The 23,147-nt window shown below is 40.6% G+C and overlaps 1 protein-coding gene and 1 long non-coding RNA gene across 3 annotated transcripts in view; one reads left to right on the top strand and one right to left on the bottom strand.

The window, feature by feature from the left end:
• Positions 1-23,147, top strand: part of LOC125299726 (receptor-type tyrosine-protein phosphatase gamma-like) — a 70,064-nt gene that overhangs the window by 709 nt on the left and 46,208 nt on the right. The window lies entirely within an intron of this gene.
• LOC125299727 lies at positions 8,343-11,540 on the bottom strand. Of its 2 annotated transcripts, XR_007194433.1 has the most exons (6): positions 11,471-11,540; positions 10,615-10,731; positions 10,358-10,457; positions 9,237-9,312; positions 8,986-9,118; positions 8,343-8,613 (listed from the first exon to the last, which is right to left on the bottom strand). It is a non-coding gene; the product is annotated as an uncharacterized LOC125299727 (long non-coding RNA). The 2 variants fall into 2 exon arrangements; XR_007194432.1 differs by lacking the exon at positions 11,471-11,540 and having other exon boundaries at positions 8,348-8,613; positions 10,615-10,934.

Genomic DNA, 23,147 nt, shown 5'->3' with positions numbered 1-23,147 from the left:
AGTATAAGTATAAGTATATATCCTAAGTAGTATAAGTAGAAAGTATATATACTCTTTTGATTCCGTGAGGGAAATTTGGTCTCTGCATTTTATCCCAATCCGTGAATTACTGAAACGCACTCAGCACACAGTGAACACACAGTGAGGTGAAGCACACACTAATCCCGGCGCAGTGAGCTGCCTGCAACAACAGCGGCAGTGAGGGGTTAGGTGCCTTGCTCAAGGGCACTGCAGCCGTGCCTCGGGGTTCGAACCGCAAACCCTCCGGTTACAAGTCCGAAGCGCTAACCAGTAGGCCACGACTGCCCCATATGGGGTGGTTGACGTTTTGAAAAAAAAGTTTTTGAAAAATAATTCCGATATTAGCCATGGAAATCACTTAGTCCTGTTGTACTGACCCTTCCATTCCCAAAAATATGTATGGTCTTTTAGATTTTGCGTTGAAATTCATATTTATTCACTAATTAGTTGTGGTAGTGACTAAAATTGTCATATGGTGTGACATGGGGTATTATTTTAATGTGAGTTAATGTATTATAATCTTCATTAGGCTACTTCATCAAGATCTAGCATTTCCTTGTGCAAATTTATTACATTTTACAGTATATTTCTTCATCAATACACAGAGTAAGGCATATGTCCTCAATCTTTCAATAAACGTCATGTTCATTTTGACATTGATTGCTACATTGATATAAAAGAAAGAAAATGCTTGTGACTTTTGCTGACCCTATTTTCTATCTGTTCCATTGAGATTCGTATGATTTAGACCCCAAAAGCCTTTTTATTTTCATAATTTCTTGATGTCACACCAAATGATAAATAACACCACATAACAATCTGTTAATACAAAAATGTGTATTATATGTATTTCACAAGCAACAAAAGACAGTTTAGGACAGGTATATCATGTAAATGTTCACTTTCAGAAATCACAACTATGTAAAACAGAATGCCACCAAAAGTATAGCTCTTGGGTTCCCCGAGTTTTTCTCTTCTCAATGATGGGCTTCGATCTGAATGTTTGTAGTTCCCCTTAGAGTGTATTATCTTTATATCTGTTAAAAGACAAATTCAACAATTTATTCAGATAATTTAAAAACATATCCTGCATTATAATCAGATTAAATTGTTGCAATTACTTATAGTGCTAAAGACAACATTAATATTACTGTTTTCTTTGAACACCAGAATTTATTTTCTCACACTACTGCTGATATTTAGAATGTCAATTATGTATCGTCTGTATCCAAGGCTGACCAAAAAAAGGCCATGTCATGTCAACCACCCATATGCATCTAGAGCAGGCAGAGGGGGTTCAATGTTCCATATGTGTTGTGCATGCATTACTTGAAAAGAACTAGCTCCAGTTATGTATGAACAGTGAAGGTAACAAACTCTTAAACATGTGAAAAACGTGAACTTGAACAATATTGAACGACTTGAAGCTACATCTATCAAGTGTGAACATGTTTAACAAAATATGGGAACAAAACATGGGAACTAAATGTGCATTACGAATATAATCAGTGGGAGCCCTGTTCTTGTTTCCCTGCAACAAGAAGGTTCCATCTGGGGGTGATGGAAGATAGTGACACCCTCAGTGTGTTTGAAATGTCCAGTCGATTACGCAATTTGGTCTTAGTTGCAGTCATTGCCGAAAACCCGGCCTCGCATAGATAGGCCTACGTGGTGGGAAATGGTAACGTTTTCAGCGCTTTTACGGATATCTCGGGATATTCTGCTTTGGTTTTGATCCAAAAACCCGCCAGAGAGGTTTCCTCATACACACTCTTAAGACCACCGTCATTTTCAATTTCGATCAATTGCTCTTCCTCCTGCGCTGACAAGTTAGGCCTATTCGGGATATTGACAAATGGGTTGCGGACCCACTCATTGGTTTGCCGTGGATCTTTGGAGGATGGGAAGTAACGCTCAAACTCATTTGAAAGCGCACCAGCTGCAGAGAAAGGGCCCTGCCTCAGTCTCTCCCAAAACCCCACTACTGTTTGGAACATATCAAATACACCCGGTTCACTGTCGTCCCCACAAATCAAGCTTGGCTTTAAATGCAGCGACTTTATCTGCCAGTTTAAAGACAGTCGCCATTCTCCCCCCTGGAGTGACAGGTTGAGGTCATTAAGCAACCCGAATATGTCACACAGGTAGCGAGTTTTGACACCCAGTCCTCATCACTAAAATGTGCAGCTAACGGTGACTTTTTCTGTAAGAAATCTCTGCAGCGGCTCTCGCAACTCAAACACTCTGGCCAGTGACCTGCTAAAGATGCTTGTTTTTTGTTGCTCATTCTAGCAGTTTAGCTAACTTCGTGTGACACTACCGTTCGCCAAGAACTGATCAAGTGAAGTGAGCTGACCTGAGGCTGCGCAGCGCTGAAGGCAATATGTAAAGTGTTGAAGGCGGGACAGACAGACGTAAGAAAATAGACCTTGCAAAATGCAAACATGCGTGCAATCAAACAACTGCATATAGGCCTATGTCATGTAAAAACGTGACATTATTGTGAATTAAATTGAGTTTAGTTTATGCATTTTTTTTAAACTCATGTCGTAGGCTACGGCCTATAACTGGAGAGTTGCTAGACTAGCCCTGGCGCTAGGGTGCGTCTAGATTCTAGGCTAGCACGGTTTAACACAACGTCAACACAACTTAACGTTAACGTTAGCATCTGCAGCACTTCCCCTGTGTGTTTGTGTGTGTGTGTGAGAGAGAGATTTGATTTGATTTGATTGGGATGATGGAAATGGGTCTGTGTAACTTGAAAAACTGGAAAATTGGTGGTTTTCGGTCTATCTAGTTCAGACCTAGCCTAGCCTACTGTCCAAATAACGTGGTTAGAATGACGTTTATTTTTTCTTTATTGCATTTTGCATTTCGCATTATCCATTCTAGTGGTTTTGTTATGCTATGCTGAAGCCCATAATGCTGTGCGCTGTGGTTGGGATTCATGGCTTTGTAATCAGTGTTCGAATTATACCGTAAGCTTCGGGGGGTTCAGTTCAAGCAGAGAATAGGCTTGTTCGACTTCATGCAGATCTGCTCAGATCTGACTTGATGTGATGCATGCTGGTTTGAACACAATGCATACTGGGATGGACGTAATGCATACTGGTTAGAAATCCTGTCTTGTCCTATATCCTGTTCATGTTAATTAGGAAGGACATTTAACCATAGCCATAAACCAAAATTCTGCGCAATATCTGCCGTGAGTCCCTATGCGTGAGATCACATGGACAGTCAGTCGCAATCGATTATTTAATAAATAAATGTGAGTTACGAATAATAATAAAAAGCTTCTACCTAATGTGCCTATTTTTTATAAACTGTAAAAGAAAATATGTGTTTTCCCGCTGTATTCTCCATAAAGACTAAAGTCAATTATGTGCTTTATTTCCAGAATTGTCTGGAATTTAAGTATAAGTAAGTATATAATATATAAGTATATACTCTTTTGTAGCCTGGCCATTTGCCATCCCCTTGGTACGCTTCGCTTCTACAAGGGTCTGGGATCTCGGCTATTGACGAACGTTTGCAAGCTGGATGCGTGGACAAACTATAGAAGTTTGAAACGATTGGATCTGATTTCACCTAATCGCTAATGTTTGGCCGTGACGTATGTTATGCGCCAGCTCGATCGTGAAGTAAGCTACACTACAACGCTCAGAAATTGCCCACAACAATCATTTCCCACCAAAGCGAACAAGATGGATGTAAATGACCATGCCAGCTTTGCGATACAAATGTAAGAGTTAGTGGAAGAATAGCAAATAACTATTCAACAGAAAGGTTGAAGATAACATATTGTAACGCCAATGAGAAGTTAGGAGACAGGGAGGCTGATATATCGTTCCAAACTCTGGTAGTTTATTTCCTATAGATGTACAGGCTAGTGCACGGTAACAGGAGGTGTCCACTACAAAACAACAAACTGATCGCTGATAAATCACGGTCTCAATCACTCGTCATTCACACTCATCGCCAACAACACAACGCAACACAACTCACTCGCACGTAATCCACATCTACTCTGACTAAACTTCGACGTCTTAGAACCCCCTATTCTATTCCCTCCCCTTAGCAATCGCTAACCTATCTATACCCCTAAATATTCCCTCCCAGACACCTCTTCCCAATCAAAACACATCAGAACTCATTGACACATTCCATGACACAGGAGGGACAGGGAGACACAAACACTCGCGCACACACACGCACACGCCGGGAACACAGGGGAAAGCCCAACATGGGGGCAAATAGCCTCGGCGATACAATATCATCACAATTGTCAAAGCTAGATGTGATCATCATTGAAAACACGCTACTTCATTCATACCTGGTCTGCCGCACATGCTGTAATTTAATATTACGGCTTATATTCGGCTACTGCGCGATACAAATCAAACGTTTCCCAAATCCCATAGGGAATAGGGCCACGACATCTTTGCCCGAAATAGAATGTGTTAAACACTCCTTTTGTTCGGAGTTCAGTTCCTGAATATTTGGAAGCGTAGCCAGCACGGACTGAATTGCTTCATTAACTTATGCCATTGCCAACTCCTCGAGGACTACAATTCAAACACAGCGCAGAATCTCGACGTCGTCTCTTACAACTCCCGCCTCCTGCTCGCTGATTGGCGCGGAGTTGAATCTACCGCTGCGAACGAGGCCAATGGCCGGAATCCCAGATGGAGTCGTGGAGGAAGTAGGAAGGCAATTAAGGCCAGGCTAACTCTTTTGATCCTGTGAGGGAAATTTGGTCTCTGCATTCATCCCAATCTGTGAATTAGTGAAACACACTCAGCACACAGTGAACACACAGTGAGGTGAAGCACACACTAATCCCGGCACAGTGAGCTGCCTGCAACAACAGGGGCACTCGGGGAGCAGTGAGGGGTTAAACGTCCCACATACTCGACGCACCCAGCCGGTAGCGCGACAATGTGACGTCACAGAAGCGCCGTAACCATTTATACTCGCGCATGGTGGTTGCGACACTAGTTGCAATATTCTCCTGAACAGAGGTGTCGCTGTTGTGAAAAGATTAACGCTAACTACGTTACACAGCAGAAGAAGCTGCAGTAAGAAACACTAGTAGCTTCTGTGATGATGGTGCTTCAGACTTTGGTTGCTACTATTCACAACTACCACCATCATTATCATCTAGTTTCCAAGGTGTGCGCACGGTAGGATAGATAGATAGATAGATAGATGGATATATACTTAAGTCATACCGAGGGAAATTTTAATAATTTAAACAGTTTAGTTTGCTGGCTAGCTAGCTAGCAGCTGGCTGAGTTTGTGTAATTTCCTGAAGTGGAAAGAGATTTTGTTCAGGCCTTAATAGATATCCTTTGTTTGAAAATAAGTCGTTTCTATTCTTTCCTCTTAATTCCATGTGTTGCAACTCTCGCTGGTAACTTTGTTAACTTATCCAGCAAACTTAAAAATTCACGACTGTAACAAAACACTGCAACTCTCACTTGCCATCGAACTAGTCCATCTTCCTGTTTCCGCTTTGTCGCGCTCGTCTGAAAAAAAATGAGTGGTGCGCTACCTCGCACTACCTGGCTAAAATCCTGGCGTGCAAGCAAGATCTAAGTCATTTTGACGTCACATTGTCGCGCTTCCGGTCAGGTGCGTCGAGTATGTAGAACGCTTTAGGTGCCTTGCTCAAGGGCACTTCAGCCGTGCCTACTGGTCGGGGTTCGAACCGGCAACCCTCCGGTTACAAGTCCGAAGCGCTAACCAGTAGGCCATGGCTGCCCCAAAATCGAGGACCACGTTGTGTGGACCGGGAGGACTCGGAGAATGCACTTCGAGGCTGCCGCGGGGCTTGGACGGAGCAGGGGGTGAGCCCTGCCCGCCTCGCCGCCGACGGCTCGGTCAGATGGGGCTTCTGAGCCTCGCAACAGAACGTTTCGGCTGTCACTTCCTGGACTTGTCTGAGGCATGGAGGTATTATACCAGAGAATGTCTAATAAGGGGAGAACCGCCACTCTCGGGAAACTTCCGGTTTCTGAACTGGTTGCAGTTCCTTTTCTGGTTCCACATGAGGGCGCTCGCAAATAAGTGCAGAATGAATGGAGGTCTATGGAGCTGTACCCCTCAAATCCACTTTTTCAGGATATAATTGTTTGGCCAGAAATTTGAATGTTGCATGCAAAAGAGGGGGCAGAGAAAATACACACAGCTGAGTATTATATTTTTTGAGTCACTTATTTGTTCTAAAAAGCCCTTCAAATGCGTCAATGAAGTCATTCATTAGCAGAAAGCTAGTGTGTTGTGGGCAACAACAACCCAACCTGTAAGAAATCAAAACAACATAAGTACTCGTTCATTTAACTTTTGACCTATAATCCATATTGAGCTTGCAGAAACCACAATCAAATCTTCGATTTTCAAATGACAACCAGATGAAAGAGACAAAGTTAGCCGTCTAACTCCATAGACCCCCATTGTTTTTGCACTTATTCGTGATCGCCCCTAGCGGAACTGCAACAGATTGCAGGTACAATGTTTAGTTTAGTTTATTTGACAAACCATTGAAATACATGTCGGTACAAATCATGCATTAAAACAGTGTCAAGGATGGCACAAAAAGTCATAGACTTCCATTGTGGTCCTTGATCTTAACATAGCACAACACAACACTTAAAACACATATGAGCAATTCCACGGAAAATGGACTTTTTGTCACATCCATAACTCCAGAGAAATGCCTTGGCATTTGTATGATGTGAATGATGACATTCATTTTTTGTGAATTTTTTTCTCATGTACGCAAAAATAGCAAATGCTCAAATTTCATGTAATCATTCACATCATACTATACCATCACATTTTATTGGCGTTATGGATGTTACAAAAAACATAATTATGACCGCCGCCATCTACTTCCTGAATTTTTGGTCAACGATACCTGGGACACCGAACCACCGGGGCACATGAAATTTGGTGGGTATGTAGCCCCACTAGACTTTTACGGAAAAATTTTGTTTGGTCTCCGGGGCCCCCCGAAATCCAAAAAATGCAGTTTTTCCTAATTAACTACCTGAACCGTGGCACCGAGGATGAAGAAATTTTTATGGTATGTTGGTCTCAAGGGCCCACATCAACCTAGCCCATAATCACTCATTTGTGATTTGCACCCCCGGTAAAAAATGAAAATGCAATATCATTCTGCTTTAATCGCCCCTCTCTTCAGTTAAGATATTCAGAACTGCACCAAATTTTATGTGTATGATTAACCTGACATTCTCTGGGGGTATGCCAAGTTTCGTAGAATTTCTCCATGGTGGGGGTCTAAAAAAATTAAGTTATGTGTATATTTAGTGACTGTACACTCATTGGCCTGTAGATGGTGGTGCACACATATACACACGCACACACACACACAGGTACGCACATACCATCAGTATCGGCAATTACAACGGCCGATACATAATTACAAATTCAGTAGGATTAAAGGAAAACCAAATATTCATGGCTGCATTTCCAGTATTGGCGTCACATAGTCGTTTGTCCACCAGATGGCGCGTCGTTGCAGTGAGACGTAATTTTGTTGGAAGTTAATCTAAAGTGGGTTGGAAAGACACTACGCTTCCTACAAGGACAAGACTGTAGTTTACCGCAGAGAACGTCTAATAAGGGTAGGATGATTTCTGCATGACATGTAATTCCCATTTCTTCTTGAAGCCGAAATAAATCTGCGAATGTTTATCGGACATGCTTGGTTTTTACTGCAGGTAGGCTACTAATCTTGAGTTATATCAATAGCCTAGAGTAGGTAAAATAATGTTACCGTTAGCATTGGTTGAGTGATGGAGGCCAATTTGATTATTGATGTATTTGTAGAAAACCATAAATGCGGTTATAGGCTACCACACTGTAAAAAAATATTAGTTGATTCAACTTAAAAACGCGTGTAACCTGGTTGCCTTGGAATTTTGAGTTAATTGAAAATAATACAATAAGTTAACTAAATGAGGCAAATAAGTTGTGTCAACTTGAGATGGCTAGTTGATCTGACAAATATGACCTGTTCCATCAACTAAGGAGTCATTGTTGACACAACATTCTATTTAGTGGATGCAACTTAAATTATGCATCATGTCAACTAACCTAGTTGAGTTGAGTCAACTCAAGTCGTCATTAACTTAACAACATAGAAGTCGTACTGACTAGTATTTTGAATTTGTATTGACCAAACATTTTACTTAATACAACAAGCTTTATGAAGTTGATCTAACTTTTCCACAAAAGTAACCTGGTTGCCTTGAAAATTTAAGTTTTCCTAACTCTTGCTTAAGTGAACATGACAAATGCCCTTTGCTATGCATTGTTTTAACCAAACTGGTTTGTAATACAAAAATATATACGCAAACATGATGTACAAGTCAAGAAGACATTTATTAAGCATATTCAATGAGCAACAGATTATATACAAAGATTTGTTGCTTGACAAATCCACAAGTGTGGTTGTGTGAGTGAGTGTGAGTGTGTGAATGTTTGAACCATCGACAAAATTTCTGTGCCCACCACTCTAGTTCATCCAAAACAAACCAGAAAAGGGACTCAGTAAAAGTCAGGTGTCTGTGAAAAGAGAAAGAAAGCATATGTTACAATTGACCCTGTCCATGAATGTAATTAACTCAGCTTGTGTGACAAATAAAAGCAAACCCACAATAGCAGCCTAGAAGTCAGGTGCAATAGTTAGAAGTAATGGAGATATGTATTACAGTTGTGCTCATAAGTTAACATAACCTTAGCATGTATACATTTAAAAATCATCTGATCTTAATGTCCTAATTAAAAAAAAATGAGGAAAAATCAAACCTTTAAGGAACACTTATTTATTTACGATACATTATTCATTCACAAAGAAAATTGTTGTACTTAAAGGCTGGATTTTTCCTCATTTTTCTTAAATTAAGGCATTAAGATCAATTTCCAAAAGTATCATACCTAATTGCAACACTGTCTGCAGAAGCTCTTTCCTTCTTGCTTAAACCACCTTTCTGATGCCTAACATAGATCCTCCCCCATCTGACGTGCAGTGCCAGCCTCTGGCTCCAGGCTGGGACTTGCTGGATGGCACCTAAAAAAATAAAACAGCAATTGCTATACATTATGTTATTGTTGATTAAGATATAAATCAAAGCATTACAAAATAAGTTGGTAAGTCAATCAGGTGTACAAACAAAAATGATAATTACCTTATGAAGGCACCCTTGCCACCATCACCATCAATGTTAATTCTTGATTTGTGACTTTATTTGTGAGGGTCAGTTTCTGTCAATAGAAAAGATTTTTAGAAGATTTAACAAAATTATGATTATGCTCAGTTTGGCATATATTCAACACGTTATTTACATTACCACCAACATAATGGTAAACATGGCTAAACTTCATGTGATGTAGTCGCCTACCGTAGATTACCTTTGGACACTATTGCATTTGCATAGATAGCATTGCTAGGTAGGCAATGTTAGCCAACGTTTACAGTAGCCTATAGGCTATATATTTATTCATGATGCGGCCTTCTCAGCTCGTCTTAGCGGCACGGCAAGTGGCAAATAGTAGGAACAAACTCAGCGGAGAAAGATATCAGTAGATACTTCTGATTTGTATAGTGTTTTGTTCACTTGGATTTTGGAAATGTTACAGAGAAATATGTTAGCCCTTCTGCCTTCAGACCATATACAGTAGTTGCATCATAGGTCCTCTTGTATCAGACAAAAACGATGACTGGCTAACCACTTTAAACAACTTTAGCAAAGTCCTTGGCTGCATGTTGTGAGCAACAGGCAAATGCAAGATACAATTGCAGTCCAATGAGATGCAACTTTATTCTCTGCGATCATGGCAATGTTAGACGATGTCGTTGGTGGAACAAATATAAGTTCGCCAACCTTGACTTGCCTTGTCTCCTTCAGCTGCGACGTGTACCGATGTATGAACAAGACAGTAGGCTATAAATAAATATCGGGGTAAGTTACAGCTGACAATAATGACGGATCTTTACTTAATGGTATTGAGTTTATTAGATATGGGTCCATACGTTTATCTACTTATATTGACGAGATGACGCCGTAAGCTATGTGCTCTGCTCAGCTCAAATCTACGCGCTACAGGCGATTGTCACATAGAATAGTCTATAGAACTGGAATGTCATATCAACAATATGGCCGTGGCGGTGTTTGCGAATAAGCCCTATTATAAAAAGCTACAATAATGATGATTCGTTTCTGTATTAATGCATTACATTGCACATTTGTCAAACAAATTAGAGTGTGCACAGTGACATAGCCCTCATTGAAAACACACAAACACTTACAGCATGTTGAGGACAGCAGCCATGGCTTCCAGACATAGTCAAGTAGCATGTTGTAGTAGCGGGACAGACCGACTTTGCCCTGGTCTGTTGATGAAGCCCACTACAGTCATAACAACAAACAGACACATGAAAAAAGGGGATAAACTAAACACAGTAACAGACACAAATGCACAGATGCACAGATATTATAATGTTATTTGCTATTCTACGTGTGTGTGTGTGTGTGTGTGTGTGTGTGTCTGTCTGTCTGTCTCTACCTGGTGAGTGAACTCTCTTGCGGGATTGGAACTTCTTTTGTATGGAAGTGGCACACATTTGGAATATTCCAGAATGCACTCAGTGTTCTCAGGGAAGCAGTCCTCACAACTCACTGCCTGCAAACAGGGAACAGAGGGAAATTAAAATTAATAAATTGCAAAATACACATAACATGAAAAGACCATCACTGAAGCACTACTGCCCTCACATGCATCTTAAATGAACACATGCCTTGGCACAAGTCAGGTACAACCAAATAAGGGCTATGAAATGAAGAACATTTTGCCTAATGCTACCCATACATCAGAATACTTTGACAAGATTTGGGAAAGATTGGCGTTTTTTAACTAATGCCCCCCATTCAAGCTTTACTAAAAAGACTACAATCTTTCAATAATCTTACCCAAATCTAGTCAAGTCTTCTGGTGTAAGGATGGCTTAATATAACACTATAGGTTACCCTTCACAAACTAAAGATCCTTTGACTTGTCGGCATCATATTGAGGTAGTTGCTAGGTCAACAACCTGTTCACGTTAGCCTACGTTAGTGGCTGCTAATGACCATGCAGGCTAAGTTATAGGTTAGCTAACGTACTCGTGCCTGATAGCCTTGGCCATTTCATTCAAACTAAAACTTTACATCCAACATTAACAGCTAACATTAGCGATGTTATCGATAGCTCGCTAGCTAGCAAACGTTAGCTAATTCCAGAGAATGTCGTAGACGGGCTCTGCTAATTCTAACATGACGGTTAACAAACGGTTTTGGTTAACATTAATGCTACAATATAAAAACAGTATTTTCCTAATTAATTCCAGTTTTCAATTGGCATACGAAAGTACTGTAGTTCTTACCTTGGATATGATGACTGCAGAGTTTGTACAGCTTGCTGTCAGATGCATGACAGAAAAGTGACGGTTGAAGTCACCACCAGTGGCAGGAGTTGGTTGAAAACAAAAGAAAGGTTCACCCTCACGAAAAATTACTTCAAGGTGCGGTTAGGTGTCTGCGCATGCGCCATTTACGTGACGCAGCGTGAAACGGAGGTGACTAGTGGATATGACAAGAAAAAATAAGTTGTACCAGAGAATGTACCAATTGTGTCATTGGTTTTCACCACTAAAACCCAAATATATAAGTTATCTGAACAACAGAGTTAAATTTAAGTCTACTTGGCTAAATATTACAAGTTAACATAACTAAAAGGGAAAATATTGTTTTACAGTGCAAGAAAATTGATAACAGCACTAATTGCATCTTTCGACTGTCATCTCATTTGCTTATAACCATAACCTAGGCTACTAACAGGAGCTATGTGAGTTAGCCACAACACGTTCGCTACGTGATGGTTTTCTAATGGAAAATATAGGCTACCTGAAAGATAACCTGTCTATGATGCATCCTAAACACCGGGCTGGGACATTTAGCTCAAAGTCTCAAAAAGCATCTGAGTCAACGTTCATTCCCCAAACACCCACACTTCAATCCTCTATTTTCAAAGGTGATTCAAGTAAGGAAGAGCATGGCTCAAAGTAAAGTAACTAGGACTGAAACTATATAAATTCGTCAAAGTGAATAATTTGTGTCAACTTGCCGCAATGTAGATTTATTAACGCACCCGTGATCTACATCTCCATTTAAACCAAATGTTTTAGAGCACACGTTGAGAGATGTATCCAGGGCAGGGCTGTACCTACACATATTTGTTGCACATGCTACAAAAATCATTCTTTGTGATGGATGATTTAGTACCAATGTTACACCGGTCCAATACAGTTTTGCCTATGGCTATACCGTGAGACTGAGACGTTTTTTGTTTGTTCGAAGTGCGTGTTTAGCAGTGTTGAAATGTAACGGAGTACAAATACTTCGTTACTGTACTTAAGTAGAAATTTCACGTATCTGTACTTTACTTCGCTATTTAAATGTATGTCAACTTTCACTTTTACTCCACTACATTTCCTAGATAAAATGGATACTTTTACTCAGTTATATTTCCACTAAGCATCTTCGTTACTCGTTACTAAAACATAAAATTAGAAGAAATGTGTGCGACTGCAATAAGGGAGGTTTGGCAAATCACTGCTCATAGATTTGCACGCTCCGCACGCTGCACGCTCTATTTCAGCACTTGTTTGTTGCTAAAGGAGGAGGACGCACAACTGAAACCGCCATGGAAGCACGAGCACCTACTGGAGGACGTCCCGTTATCATAGACGACCACCCCGACGATAGTGGTGAACTCGGTGAACAGGGTAGTGGTGAAGAGAACGTCATTCACCCGTGGCCATATTTGCAAGAAATGTTTCTGTACATTGGCAGCTTTCTGTGCAGCTACCTGCCTCAGCGGCCTGTGACAGGCTATTTAGCATCACAGGACTTGTCTTCAGTCCAAGAAGAGTAAGACTCGGGAGAATCGGGAGAATTCCCAGTGGGCCGCATCACTTTTGGGCAGGTCGAGGAAAAAATATTGACTTTTGTCACGTTAGTCTATCTTTTCATAAAGTAGGACACGTTCCGCATTCTGTGCATGACACAAATGCAATGCCTCTGCATGGGTTGTAGAAAAAAGTGTGGTCTGCACACTGCAACTGCTCCAAAATATAAACTTTATTAATTTAAAAGCAACGTTTCGATCCCCTTGGCTCTTCATCAGGCATGTGGGTAACAGGAAGAGTGTGGCGTATATCACATGACCATTCATTCAGCACCCGCCCCTAGGCAGGGCACCCAAGGGTGCCAATCATCATGACTGACAGGCAGCTCGGCCTATGTGTCAATAATAAAGAAAAAAGCTGTATCAATCAAATATTGTATCAATCAGCATAGGCCTATGTGCAAAGTCATAATGGCAAAGACTAATATATAGATACAAATATACACATACACACATACATACACACATATACACACATACATACATACATGTACACACACACACACACACACACATACATACATATACATGTACACACATACATACATACATACATACATTACATACACATACATATACAAAATACAGAACAATACATAGTCATCATATATAGTCATTATCCAAAAAGGAAAATCACAGAAAAGGCTTGAGATCAAAATACATATTAAGCCCCTTTGGTGACATAGTGTTTAAGGTATATAAAAAGCCTCTCTTCTTAGGAGTAAGTTGTCGACATCACCACCCCGTCTAGGAATAGTGACCTGTTCGATTCCGATATACTTAAGGGTTGCGAGATTGTGTTTTACTGTATTAAAATGGATGGATATGTTCAGCAATACGTGTTTTGAGGCATCGTGTTGTCTTTCCAATATAGGCTAGACCACAAGGACATTTGATCATAAATATTACATTTTTTAAATTGCACATTATGACTCCCTTTATTTTGTGTGCCTTTCCTGTATGTGGATGGTTAAAGGTTTTACATTTATATGTAAAGTTACATTGCGCGCAATTCGCGCACCTGTAATTGGCATCAGGAATAGGAGGGAAGAATTGCGGTGCGTTATCTGGTGGTCGGTCTGCTCTGACAACAAGGTTGCGTATATTAGGTGAGCGTTTAAAGACAAAAAGTGGGGGTTGCCTGAAGGAAACGTCTTTTAGTGTAGGGTTTGAGCTAAGGATATGCCAGTGTCTTCTCACTATCGCTTCAAACTCTCTACTTAGTGGCGAGTACTGTGTAATGCAGTAGAGTCTCCTATCATCTTTTTTATTTCTCTTTCTATTCAGGCAATGCTCTTGGTCTGTGTTACTAAACCTCTCTACTGCACATTATAGTCTTGATCGGAACTGCAAATGCGTCGTATTCTATTAAATTGGCTGATGGGTAGACTCCGCTTTAGACTAGAGGGGTGGTACCAACATTCTGCATGGGTTGTAGCCTACGTGAGGGAGTTCTCCCCTCCCAAAAAGAGTTGGTTGGGTCCATATAGTCCATATTCTCAGATACGGATAGCCGAGCCGGCCCAGTAGACACAAGCGTCAGGAAGGATCGATGGTAGAAAGAGGCCAGGAGAGACTGAGCAGCAGATCAACCAGTCGACCACTGAAAACCCGAAATTAGTGATGAGGAGGCCATGACTACAGGGACAGGTAGAGAGGATAAATTAAAGTTATTTAATGTAAGAGCAATTACCCTACATGATAAACCTATATGCCATGTTTGCTCAGAAGAGGGTGTAGTAAAGGAGTAGGCTAAATCACCAAACAACAATTTAGCCTACAGATGCAAAAAACATGTAGCCTAAACATTAGTTCAATATGCCTCTTTGTGGAAGCGTGGGATAGGCTACATTGCAAAGGCTTTCTTTCTTTCTTTCTTTCTTTCTGTTTTTGTAAACTTGTGAAATATTTTTGGTTAACTTCTCAGTTGAAGTGAATTATTATATAACCTTTACACATTTGTTGAACCATGGTACTAATAAAAACTACAGGATAGTAAGAGCTAAAATGTTGCTTCATTTATCCAATTTCCACCACTATGGAAAACGTGGGCCAGTTTTGGGCCTGAAACTCCCAGGCACTGAATTCTGGCAACTATGAAAACCAGCTTCTTTTGAAGATGAACAGCACCTTTTCAGTTTCAACTAATGACTGGCATATTAGTAGCTGCTGGACATAGGTGGCCTGTGTGTGTGTGTGTGTGTGTGAGAGAGATGGTGACCTGGGGAGTAAGCCCTAGAAATGCTCATACCACATGACCAAAATGTTCTCCCCATAGCCCTTTTTTTCTTTGAAAGAAGATATGGGAACCCTGAATATGCTTTATGCTTTACTAAGCCAAAATAAAAGTTCAAAATAAAACCGCTTGCTTTTTACTTTCTACCTTTACTTCAAATACTTAAGTACATTAAATATCAGAAAACTACTTTTGATACTTAAGTACAGTATCAGACACTTTAACACTTTTACTTAAGTAATATTCTAAAAGGTAACTTTCACTTCTACCAAAGTCTTTTTCTAGTACGATACTTGCACTTTTACTCAAGTATTGCTTTCTAGTACTTTATACAACACTGGGGTTTAGGGTGTGAGAGGGGAGTCGATGTGCTTTGATTCCAGCTTGGTAGTAGTCTATGCGATTAAAAAACACGTGTGTGTGAAGTATCCAAACAATGATAACGCTTTCATTATGGCTGCTTTAGCCATAGACCTTGAGCTACTGTACAGTGGGTTGGGTTCCATTTAGAAGTGTCGCTTTCCGTGATTCACACAGCTGCGTGAAATGTATTACTACTGATATGCAAAACTATTAACTTTTCGCCAAGAGGTGGCAGGTTAAGTCCACTTGAGACTACACGTTACAGGGGGGGCGCCAGTGCGTGGATATCTCAATTGCATTATTAAAACTAAACAATATTTCTATCGGGCGCCTACCATGAACTAGGCTGGGTGAACTCAGCCTGATCTGCCGGCGATTCCTTTTCGATTTCTTAAAAGATTGACTTTGGTCTGGCGAAAGCCAGACTAACCATGGACCTCTTAGTTGCAAAATGCAAGGGAACATGAATCAGCATATTATTTGCACAAACAATAACGGACAGTAGCTCTTCAACTTGGCCCGTTAAAATGTGTATGAACAGTCTAGCAACGCATTTCATGAAGGCCCTTTTGGACATGTCAGTTATTTGCACCACTGGGTAAAACGGCATTTTGTTTTAGACTACTGGTATTTAATTTGTGCATTGACAATAAAGCTTAATATCATATGAACTAGATGACTAAACTTATGCATGTAGAAGAAGAAACATTCACAAAAATCCATGACATGACCTCTCTTCTTGATGGCTGTTGAAAACTGCATGGAACTGACAGGGATTGTTTTGTTTAATAATAAATAAATAAATACATTATGCTGCTACCTTCTGCTTTTCCCAAATACAATGTAGCCTACAGGTGTACCTTTCATCAGTCCAGTTGCAATGGATGGACTGTGATGAACTGCCCTACTTGTGATTGTTTAGATATTTTAAAGGTTTTATAACAATGCTACAATTTTTTTGGCAAACACACATTCCAAACAAGCATACACAAAAGTTTCAAGAGTGGGGGATGGAGTAGAAGATGGAGACAAATTCATTAATATGATTTATTTTCGCGGAATGGATGTACAGGACTGAGCGGCGTTCATATTTTGTACCGCTATGCAGTACATCTAGTTTTCCATGGAATTGCCCATATCCCAAACTCATAAAACTACATGACGCATTACTCAAACTCAACAAACCCTCCCTACCTACCCACCCACTAGTGCTGGGCGGTATAAGCTTACCGGTTCACACCTTATGCTGGTGTATATTTTCGTTATGATATGAATTTTTAATATACCGCCATACCGGTGTATTTCATTACACAACGTTTGGAACACTGCGCCGTGCGACAGTAGCCTGGAAAATGTTGGTAAACCAAGTAGGCCTTAATTAACTTACTTTCATAGTCTAGGTAGGTTAGTTGAGAGATGCAAGTAGGCCTAAAGCAGATCATTAACGTTAGCCTTCTATTTATTGTCAAAACTGCAGAGGAGTGAACAAACAAGTTATAGGGCAGTCTCTGGTGTCTGCAGAAGTGAGTGTGGCATGGCATCTGACTCAATATTCTGCACGAGGGACTGTTGTGGTAGGTGAAATTTCACGGGGAAACCATGATGATTGGTCAAATTTGCGAAAAAGTTGCGGTGTTTGGACAAAATTGCGAGGTCGCCCAGAACTCACGAGGATTTGCTGAATTTGCGTTAATTGTTGCGATCGCAACATCGCGAATTCCTGGAGGGACTGGTTACAATTGCAATTTGCAAGGGTTCCCTCACAAACGTCTTAAAGTGACTCAAAGGCACTCAATTAGACCTATACACTCCACCCTGCATGGCGTTTCAAAAATCATACCTGTCAAACTCTGTAGGTGGCAAAGTAGAAAAAGCTGGTGGGCCGATTGGCCTACATACTTCTGCCATCTGGTTTCCACTGGATTTTTTGATTGTCGGTGCCGTTAAAGTAGTAAACGATTATTAATGCTAACCGAGAGCTAGTTCCGATATCTTGCAGGCGGAGGAGGCGTTAGATCTAAGCTCACAACCTAACGTGATGGTCATTTTCACGTGTGATTCACGCTTGATTTCAGTGGTCTATAAAAGTAAATCGTTTGCAAGGTTCAGCCTCTTTTCAACACGACTTAAGTTTGGTTTGACTGCGCTGAGATTTTGTTGGCTGTTATTGAGATATTTGAAAAAGAAAGAAATCGCCGACAAAGACACTAAAGACATGACGAGACAAGATTTTTTTTTCACGAAAAACAGATATAGTTAGGGAAAGTTAGACTTTTTTTTCGCCAATCTGCAAAAAAAATTCTTACCAATAGCTTTTATCCACGGCCAAATCCTCGGGGAAACACCTGGAGAGCCCATCAAGTTTGGGGTGCCTCGAGGGACTGGGCGAAAATAATGAAAACATTTTGTTGACCAATATTAGCTTTTGAGATGTCTAACTAGGGGGTTTGTAATGGAACCGAGCGGAAATTACCATTAACAAATGTGGGTGTGGCCAAAGAAGCAGAGGCAGTAGTGAAGATAGACAGTAATTTATTATTTGGCTTGGCTCGAACAACCAAGCAGAAGAGTCCATAGAAAAATGCACAGAAAAATGTTAATAATAATCTTCCAAAATTGCGAAATTGAACCAGTATGAAAAATCTGCTTTAGCATCTAATCTTGCAATATTGAACCAGTATGAATATTGAACCAGTATGAAAAATCTGCTTTAGCATCTAATCTTGCAATATTGAACCAGTATGAAAAATCTGCTTTAGCATCTAATCTTGCAATATTGAACCAGTATGAAAAATCTGCTTTAGCATCTAATCTTGCAATATTGAACCAGTATGAAAAATCTGCTTTAGCATCTAATCTTGCAATATTGAACCAGTATGAAAAATCTGCTTTAGCATCTAATCTTGCAATATTGAACCAGTATGAAAAATCTGCTTTAGCATCTAATCTTGCAATATTGAACCAGTATGAAAAATCTGCTTTAGCATCTAATCTTGCAATATTGAACCAGTATGAAAAATCTGCTTTAGCATCTAATCTTGCAATATTGAACCAGTATGAAAAATCTGCTTTAGCATCTAATCTTGCAATATTGAACCAGTATGAAAAATCTGCTTTAGCATCTAATCTTGCAATATTGAACCAGTATGAAAAATCTGCTTTAGCATCTAATCTTGCAATATTAAAAATCTGCTTTAGCTTCTAATCAAAATACAGCGGCATTGTAACAGAGTCATAGTAGGCCTACTCACAGTACCCTACACATCACATAGGCCAGATAAGACTAGACAGAGGGGAACATATACCTGGCGGCCAGCACCATTTAACATGACAGGTAAACACTAAACAATCAATTAACACACAATAGACAAGACAGACCCTGGGCCACAAGCATAAATATACATCATAGGTCACTAGCAAAATACATAGTTAAATAACAGACTTGGATACATGTGGTAAGACTGAACATCGATCGGCTTGATCAGGACCGTCTCGGAATCCCCCACAACCAATTGACATAATGGAGCGGTCCAATACTGCCCAGAAACAATAAACAGTCCATGGGATCCAGTCGGCCCTCCTTTGCCACCGGACCTTCAGAAGCCGGAACCAGAGGACTACGCTATGAACGCCAATCGGTAGCTATCGCCTGCACTTCCTCACTCCTGTTATCTTCTGGCTGGTTGATGTTCTGGCAAGAGTTACCATGACAGTTCCAACAAGCAGAAATACACTTGACACCTTGCTTTTTACAACAGCACCTGAGAGTGTCACAGACGCCTGCACAGTTGCAACTTCAGATGGTAGTCTGGTGCAATGGGATCTGGTGTGACTGGTGCATAATCATGTTCTCTTTGTTTCTACCCACACTCAAGGACATCTAGTGATGGATTTTGTAGCAGTAGCCAATCTCTGGTCTGGAGATATGCCCGCAGAGAGTGCTATGCTGCACCTCCTGTAGTCTGAGGTAGTTTCTAAGGCTTGACACTAGTTATGTTGTCCTCATGAGTTTTACATGTTGCTCACTGTCCACCCTCAATGTTGGACACTCTATCTATCTATCTATCTATCTCTCTCTCTCTCTCTCTCACACACAAACACACACACACACACATGTATGCACATTGACTCTCTCACAAACATTCACAACCACTCACACACACATCTATGCACATTGACTCTCTCACAATCACATTCACAACCACCCACCCACACAAACACATATGCACACACTTACAAATAAAGTTCACACCTTCACTGATACTGTCTCTCTCCCTCACACACACACACAAATACACACACATGCAAAATGTCCTTTCTCACACACACCATGTTGAGACAAAACTATCTGTGATTATAGTACCCGTGTGTTACACGCAAAGTGTGTGTGTGTGTGAGAGAGAGAGAGTCCAATGCAGGAGAGTGGATGCTGATCAACAAAATGTAAAACTCATGAGGATTAACTGAGTTAATATTTTTGTAAATATTTTTATTTAGGGCTGGGACAAACGAAAAAAAATACGTTGATGCAAAATATGAGCGTCGATTCGTCAAGCATAACGTGTGATATTTTTAATTTTACACCTTCAGTGTTTTCCATACGTTGACTAATCTGTGGCTGGGCACCACGAAATCAAAACCGGCCACCACACATTGATGTTCTATGTTGTAGGCCTACTATTTAAATTAAAGATAAGATAAAATAATTTCATTGAGCTGCACGTTTTACTCACACAGCCTTTCCTCGCCCCGCCTGCTCTCTCTCCTAACGAGCCCGCTGCTCCTCCTCCTCTGCATTTAACAAAATATTCACGATTGTTGAAGGATTGTTGTTGCCACATAGAAGCACTGCATAGAACACAGTGGGCTAAATTGCTATTAAATCCGCTTAGCATCATGACCATGCTGCGCAAATTTGCAGCATTAAAACTGCTGAATTAAAGTTAAAGTAAACTCTGCTAAGGTCTTATCACAACACAGTAGGCTACATTGAGGAGACTAAACTAAGTTAAGTTACAGTATGCAATCAAGCAGTATCTCAAAGCTAACGTTAGAATACTGTATGGTGGGTGTTAAGTTTAGCATGCTTACTTGCAGTTGCTTATTCGTTAATCATGCAGGGCTCATTTTATTGACTGAATGTTTGCAAAATCCCGATGTAAATGGAAAAGTGTTTTCCAAGACTCAAAAGTGCTTGTCCAAAGGAGAAGTATGAACCGTTATTTGAACTAACTACGTTATGAATGGCAAATTTTATTATATCTTTTCATGGGACAACACTGAAGAAATAACACTTTGCTACAATGTAAAGTAGTGAGTGTACAGCTTGTATAACAGTGTACATGTGCTGTCCCCTCAAAATAACACACAGCCATTACTGTCTAAACCGCTGGCACTAAAAGTGAGTACACCCCTAAGTGAAAATGTCGAAATTGTGCCTAAAGTGTTAATATTTTGTGTGGCCACCATTATTTTCCAGCAGTGCCTTAACCCTCTTGGCCATGGAATTCACCAGAGCTTCACAGGTTGCCACTGGAATTCTCTTCCACTCCAAGGCGACATCATGGAGCTGGTGGATGTTAGAGACCTTGCACTCCTCCACTTTCCATTTGAGGATGCCCCACAGATGCTCAATAGGGTTTAGGTCTGGAATAATGCTTGGCCAGTCCATCACCTTTACCCTCAACTTCTTTAGCGAGGCAGCGGTCGTCTTGGAGGTGTGTTTGGGGTGGATTATCATTCTGGAATACTGCCCCTCGGCCCAGTTTCGAGGAGGGATCATGTTCTGCTTCAGTATATCACAGTACATGTTGGCATTCATGGTTCCCTCAATGAACTGTAGCTCCCCAGTGCAGCACTAATGCAGCCCCAGACCATGACACTCCCACCACCATTCTTGACTGTAGGCAAGTTTGTCTTTGTACTCCTCACCTGGTTCCCGCCACACACACTTGACACCATCTGAATCAAATAAGTTTATCTTGGTCTAATCAGACCACAGGACATGGTTACAGTTGTCCATGTCCTTAGTCTTCTTGTCTTCAGCAAACTGTTTGCGGGCTTTCTTGTGCATCATCTTTAGAAGAGGCTTCCTTCTGGGACGACAGCCATGCAGACCAATTTGATGCAGTGTGCGGTGTATGATCTGAGCACTGACAGGCTGACCCCCACCTCTTCAACCTCTGCAGCAATGCTGGCATCACTCATACGTCTATTTTCCAAAGACAACATCTGGATATGATGATGAGCATATGCACTCAACTTCTTTGGTTAACCATGGCGAGGCCTGTTCTGAGTGGAACCTGTCCTGTTAAACCGCTGTATGGTCTTGGCCACCGTGCTGCAGCTCAGCTTCAGGGTGTTGGCAATCTTCTTATATCCTAGCCACCTTTATGTATAGAGCAACAATTATTTTTTTCAGAACCTCAGAGAGTTCTTTGCCATGAGGTGCCATTTTGAATTTCCAGTGACCAGTATGAGAGTGTGAGAGCGATAACACCACATTTAACACACCTGCTCCCCATTCACACCTGAGTATTTGTAACACTAGCGAGTCACATGACACAACCGGGGAGGGAAAATGGCTAATTGGGCCCAATTTGGACATTTTCACTTTCCCTTCAGGGGTGTACTCACAAGCGGTTTAGACATTAATGGCTGCTTGTTGTGTTATTTTGAGGGGACAGTAAATTTACAAATTTACAAGCTGTACACTGACTACTTTACAGTCTAGCAAAGAATCATCTCTTCAGTGTTGAGAGTGTGGGCAAAATTAGTATCAGTGAATTAATTTGCATAACTTTTAATGTAACCTCTGTCCTCTGAACACTGAGAGATCCTCAAATTTCATATAATCAATTTCATCCTAAGAATACAAGGCATTTTATCAGTGTTATGGATGTCACATGAAATGGACACACTTTTGTGAGAGATTACAGGTTTTCTACAAACTCTGTGAATTTTGAAGGAAACTGTTGAAACTATGATGTAGCATGAGGGAGACTTGAATGAACACAAAAAGTGTTTTTTTGAAACTATGCGTCATTTTAGTAATGCATCATGTAGGAAAAACTGGCGTTATGGATGTGACAGTTTCACGTTATGGATGTGACGTGTCTGAACCAGTCTTCGACAAACTACATAAAACACATAATTAAGTAGTACATTTTGATATGAAACAATTGAAATAGTAATCATGAAAAACTAGCGATGAAATTATTGCTTCCTCAGTGCCCACTGAGATCCACAGGAAGAATCACGACAAGTCATTTAAAAGATAAAAAATTAATTAATTTTTTTCTTTTACAGTCATCAATTTTGGTCAGTGATTCCCGGGTTACTGAAACACCAGGGAACATGAAAGTTGGTGGCCACTCCCCTAAATAACTAGCCCTACCTGAACCGTTGCACCCAAAATGATAAAATATTTATGCAGGGCTCTACACTAACATTTTTTTCCAGGAGCACTTGTCTTAAGTTAAAAATTTAGGAGCAC

Source organism: Alosa alosa, chromosome 8 (genome assembly GCF_017589495.1).
Source record: "Alosa alosa isolate M-15738 ecotype Scorff River chromosome 8, AALO_Geno_1.1, whole genome shotgun sequence".
NCBI classification, from domain to species: Eukaryota; Metazoa; Chordata; class Actinopteri; order Clupeiformes; family Clupeidae; genus Alosa; species Alosa alosa.
The sequence above is the reverse complement of the archived record's forward strand: the minus strand, read 5'-3'. Positions and strand labels throughout refer to the sequence as shown.